We start from the raw sequence: 6,000 nt of genomic DNA, 5'->3' as shown, positions 1-6,000 counted from the left end.
TGAGTGCCAGCTCCAAGAAGATACCGAACCAAAGCCACAAGCCACCCAAGCCAGGAATTTGCGGCAGATGGTCTGAGGCGCTCGCTACGTAAGAGCTGTTTATGTGCTACTTCAAAAGCACTAGCACCGCCTTGCTGGCCCTGGCTGGGGTGTGAGCGGACCAGCCCTTGCAAACCTGAGCTGCCCCGGTGTCTGTTCTTGCAGGAACACGCTCCAAAGACAGACATGGGGAGTGGTGCTGCCCCTGGCTGCAGACAGGAAGGGCAATACATAAACCTTTTGACTGAGGCTCACTTAAGGTCCCCCCAACCCCACCCCCTTGTACATAGTTTCTCCTCTCCACACTAGGTCATTCAAGTCTGGAGTCACCAGAAAAATGAAGTCGCTGTTTGGGGGATGGCAGATGATCAAGAGTTCAGACAGCTGCGATGAACGATTAGCTGTGGTTTCTTCTCACAGCCTCGCTACAAACTGCGCTGCCATCCCGTGTTCAAACACTATTAAGTGAGAATGTTTTCTCTGGCGCCAATCCATCTTCTCCCCACAGTTTAAGTATTGAATTTTTTAAAAAAAGAAAACTGAAGTAGCTTTGGTTTGCAGCTCACATTTAAAACTTAAAAAACGTTATTTCCATAAAAGTTGGCAGAAACCGGCCACTGTTTATTCCCCCGGTGGCTATAATAAACCCTTGCCCACTGACAATCTAACAGATCTTTTTCTGTTTGCCACTGGGTTGGGCTCACTAACATTTCTGTGCTTAACGTTCCTTTAATAAGGGCTCCTAAGAGCACAGGTTTCCTTCCTGAGGCAGCCTTTGTGGGTGATATTCCCAACTGCTCTCCTGGAGCCCAGAGGTGTGTGGAGCCCACGTAGTGCTCATCAGGATGCCTTAACCCAGAAAGACTTGGGTATTGAACCTAGTGGTCTGGGCTGGGAATGTAGCTCACTGGCTGAGTGTTCGCCTAGTATGCACAAGGCCCTGGGTTCAATCCCCATTACTGTCCTCCCTGACATGCTTTCCTAAATTCCTGCTACTTCAACAATGGTGGCTCACACCTGTAATCCCAGCACTTGGGAGGCTAAAGGCAGGAGGATCAGGAGTTCAAGGTCATCTTCAGTTATATAGACAGTCTGAGATAAGCCTGGGCTATGCGAGACCCTGTTTAAAAAAAAAAAAAAAAAAAAAAAAAAACGAAGTAAAAAAGAAAAAAACAAAAGAAGCAGAAGAAGAAGAAGAAGAAGAAGAAGAAGAAGAAGAAGAAGAAGAAGTAATCAGGTGTCTTGGTGCACACCTTTGATCTCTGCACTCAGGAGACAGAGGCAGGTGGATCTCTGACTTTGAGGCTAGCCTGGTCTACATAGCAAGTTCTAGGCCAGGCAGGACTACATAGTGAGACCCTGACTCAAAACAAGAAATAATTTTGAATCTGGTAGGCTGTTGGTCAGCCTTACATGCATGTCTGTACACGAACTTGGCGTTTTTCCTCTCTGCAAGTCAAGTCTAAGGCTGGTGCGAGGCTCACTCCTATCATCCCAGCACTGAGGAGGCTGAAAGAGGATTGTCATGAGTTCAAAACCAACCTGGGCCATAAAAGTAAGGCCCTAGGTCTCAAAAAACAAAAATATTGCACATTGAGTCTGAGTGACCCCACGTACAGCCCTTAGGACCTCTGGAGAGCTGTGACATCCAGACTGCTGGAGGTTCCTAGAACTGGGGAGATGCCCCACTGTGGTGGGGTTGCCACAGGATAGCCGTTGCTCCGTGCTGTGGGACACAGGACAAATAAGGCATCTCGGGGCAGACATGGAAAGTCCCTTAAACTTAAACTGCATGCTTTAAAAGAAAACTTTTTTCCAAAAGATAGACCAAGCTGATGTTGGCCCTATGGAATGCAGAGACTGTCTAGGCTCTTCCAAGAACCAGAGGCAGGAAGGCACGAGCTGAGCCACTGAGCGATTGCATGGTAGATACCAAGGAACAAGTTCACGTTTATTTTCTCAAGAGAAAAGATTTGGCTTCCTTTGAAATAAAATAATTACACTGGGTTTGGTTGTACGTGCCTAACATCCCAGCATTCTGAATGCTAAGGCAAGAAGTACAACTTCCCAGGCCAGCCAGAGCTACATTGCAAGTTCCAAGCCAGGCTGAGTTACACACAGATACCCTGCCTCGAATTCACAAGTTTGGCAATTCAAATTACAGCATTGTCTAAGTCAACCATCTTGTCACCAAAGAGCACATTGCTGGGTTGGGAGCCCGACTTCTAGGGGTTCCAATTCAATTCATCAAATCACCCTGACCCCCAAAACAAGGACCAGGTGGCTACTTTAAGGGACATAGAGAAGTGTGAGCACCTGCAGATGTCACCTTTCCCTTTATCACATGACTGGCAAGAAAACTACAGCCTTAAAGCAAATTTAGCAACTATTGGGTTCTCTGTGCAGACTCTGGAACTCTGAGGCAGCGTCTATACTGTACTTGCAGGGTCATGTCCCCGCCTCGTGACTCTCAACCCCATCCTCCTTCTCTGGTAGGAGAGTGGGTGGGGCAAGCTGAAGAAGGAGAACACGCCATCCCGTGATGTTCTCACCATCCACCTTTGACGGAAGGCAGGGCGGGAACTCAAGCCGGAACCCCGCAGGCAGGAATCACTGAGGATCACAGCTTGCTGGTCCACTCACAGACTCACGCCTGATTGGCTTTCTATACAGCCAGGACCACCTGCCCAGGAAATGGCTCCACCCACAGTGGATCAGACCCACCTACAGCAGCTAAAATAATCCTTCAGGCCTGGAGAGTAGGCTCAGCAGTCAAGAGCACTGACCGCTTTCCCAGAGGACACAGGTTCTATTACCAGCACCTACTGGTGGCTCACAACTGTCTGAAATTCTAGTTTCAGGGCATCTTCTAGCCTCTTCAGGTACGCACACTTGACACACACATACACAAAGGCAAAACGCCTTGTGGTGGTTTAAAAGAAAATGGCCCCCAAAGGCAGTGGCACTATTAGGAGGTGTGGCTTTGCTAGAGTAGGTGTGGCCTTGTTGGAGGAAGTGTGGCACTGTGGAGGCAGGCTTTGAGGTCTCATAAATGCTCAAGTCCCATCCTGTGGCTTTTAGGGGGAGTGGCTCTTGGGGGGGGTGGCTTTTAGGGGGAGTGGCTCTTAGGGGGTGTGGCTCTTGGGGGAATGGCTCTTGGGGGAGTGGCTCTTAGAGGGAGTGGCTCTTGGGGGTGGCTCTTACCTAGGGTGGCTCTAAGAGGGGCAGGAGTGAGGATGGCTGACGTGCAGGGGGAACAGGATGTTGTTGAGTTCCCAAGTGGTTAAAAATATATTCTAGGAAATAAAAAAGAAGCTGGGAAAAGCCGTGTATGTGTGTGTGTGTGTGTGTGTGTGTGTGTGTACACATGTGTATAGGCCAGAGAACCTCAAGTGTCATTCCTTAGGTCCTATTTATCTTTGTTTTTTTTTTTTTTTGATACAGGGTCCTCATTGGCCTGAAGAAGTCAGCTTTGTCCCCAGCCCACCTCCATGCCCAGCTTTTGTTCTTTAACATTTTTAGTTAGCGTGTGTGGTGCAGGTGAGAGTCAGAGGACAGCCTGCAGCAGTTGGCTCGAACCTTCGCTGACTGTCCGGGGAACTGAACACCTGTACCTACGAGCTACACTACCAGCTGCTGTTGTTTTAAGGTGAGTTCTGGAGGCTGGAACTCCAGTCCCCACACTGGCAGGGCAAGCACTTTACCACCTGAGCTACCGTGCCCACCCATGCGTGGTTTCCTGCCTCGGTTAACCTGCGTAATGCAGAGTCTTTTGTGTGTTTTCAATCTGTAATGGTCAGCAAATGTTGTGCCTGCTACTACACATACAAGGTCCCAAACTAGACAAGTGGCTTACATGTTTGAATACAAAAAAAAAAAAAAAAAAAGCTCAGGCTGTTGGGCGGTGGTGGTGCACACCTTTAATCCCAGCACTCGGGAGGCAGAGGCAGGTGGATCTCTGTGAGTTCAAGACCAACCTGGTCTACAAGAGCTAGTTCCAGGACAGGCTCCAAAGCTATAAGCTATAGAGAAATCCTATCTCAAAAAAACAAAACTCAGGTTCCAGGACCCCACATCCTCCTGGCCTTCTCTGGCCCAAGGCTAGCTCTTCTGGTCTTTCCTCATCTCCTGCAGGGCCCTGGGCTCTGTTCTCGGCTCCCCAAGGCAGCCTCTCATCATATACAGCACTCTGTCACTGATAGTTTTGTGTGCTACTGACATGCTGGGACTCACTGGTAGGTGGATATCCCAGACACTCACAGAACCCCAGAACCCCAGGCATGCTGGCTATGACAGACCTGTGGCTTCTCTTGAAGAGAAAAGTCCTTAGCAGCAATCACCAGCCATTAAAGGTTGCCAAAACATCCCTAGAACAGGCTGTCATGGTCAGTGGGTAAAGTATTTACCTCACAATGATGGGGACCCAAATTCAAACCCCCAGAATCACATCTGTAACCCCAGCATTCCTATGCCAGGCATAGGGAAAAGGCAGGGGCAGAAGAATCACTGGGCCCACTCTGGGTCAGCTAGCCTGGACTACAGACGAACTACAGTGGACTACAGTGAACAAGAGGGACATTGAGTCCACACCCAAGGTTGCCCTTTGACCTTCACATGCTTGCTACGGAATGCACATGCCCACACACATCCACATAGATGAAAAAGGAAGACCATGTTGCTGGGGTCCCCGCCTCAGGCGCTGCCCTCTGAGTATTCCAATCTTATTTGCAGCCTCCCAGACCAACGTCAGGCCGCCACCCTTCCCCCACCCACTTAGCTACTCCCCTGGGGCTGTGACCAACTGCTGACAAGAAGCAGTTTAGGGGGAAAGGGTTTATTTCCGCTTACAGTTTAGGAAGATACACTCCACTGTGGGAAAAAGGGATGGGAGGCAGCAGCTGGTCACCCCCAATTAGCTCAAAAAGCAGAGAGGGAGAGGAGGCTGGTACCCAGCTCACTTTCTTCCTTTCTTTTCTTGTCTGTCTGTTTATTTTTTATGGTTTATTTAACTTTTATTTTATGTGCATCGGTGTGAAGGTGTCAGGTACCCTGGAACTAGATCTTCAGACAGTTGTGAGCTGCCATGAGGGTGCTGGGAATTGAACCCAGGTCCTCTGGAAGAGCAGTCAGTGCTCTTAACCATTGAGCCATCTCTCCAGCCCCCTCTTTCTTCCTTTCTTGGGTCTAAGGCCCCAGCCCAGGAGGGAGCCATGCACAGTTAGGGTGGGTCTTTCTACCTCAGTTTACCTACAGAACCATCCTCATAGGTACACCTACAGACTTGTCTCCCAGATGACCCTAAATCTTGTCAAGTTGATGACATCCAGCCCACGTGCCTGCCTAGCCATCCCTCCCTGGTGCCTGCCTAGTTGGCCTCCCTGCCACTCCCCAATCACACCTATCTCAGTGTCCTTCCTTCCAGGCACTCGGCCCCTATTCCTCCTTAGATCCGGAATGCTACATCCTGAAACCTTGATGCCCCAAAGCCCTGGCTTCGGCATCACCTTCTCAGTGAGTCTGGTCTCACTTCCCCTCATTCCAACTCCTGCTCTTCCCTGCCTCATTCTCCCCAGCCAGCATCCCACACCCAGGACATACTGGCTCCGACAAACCCATGAATGTCCCTCTTCCTGCAGATTCTAAACTGAGAAAGCAGCATAGTGGTTAACATTGAACACCAACTTGACAGGATCCAGAATCGCCCATGAGAAGAGCTTCTGGGCACGTCTGTGAAGAAGTTCCTAGATTACATTCCCTGAGGTGAGAAGACCCACCCTATGTGTGGGCAGCACCATTCCTGGGGCCTGAGCCCAGACATAATAAAAAAAGGAAGTGATCTTGGTGGCGGCGGCGCCGGCGGCGCATGTCTTTAATCCCAGCACTCAGGAGGCAGAGGCAGGAGGATCTCTGAGTTTGCGGCCAGCCTGGTCTACAGAGCAAGTTCCAGGACAGCCAGGAAGG

The sequence above is a fragment of the Microtus oregoni genome, unplaced genomic scaffold (assembly GCF_018167655.1).
Source record: "Microtus oregoni isolate MIOR12 unplaced genomic scaffold, Mior012 000028F_ref0000031, whole genome shotgun sequence".
NCBI classification, from domain to species: domain Eukaryota; kingdom Metazoa; phylum Chordata; class Mammalia; order Rodentia; family Cricetidae; genus Microtus; species Microtus oregoni.
Note: the sequence above shows the minus strand (reverse complement) of the source record.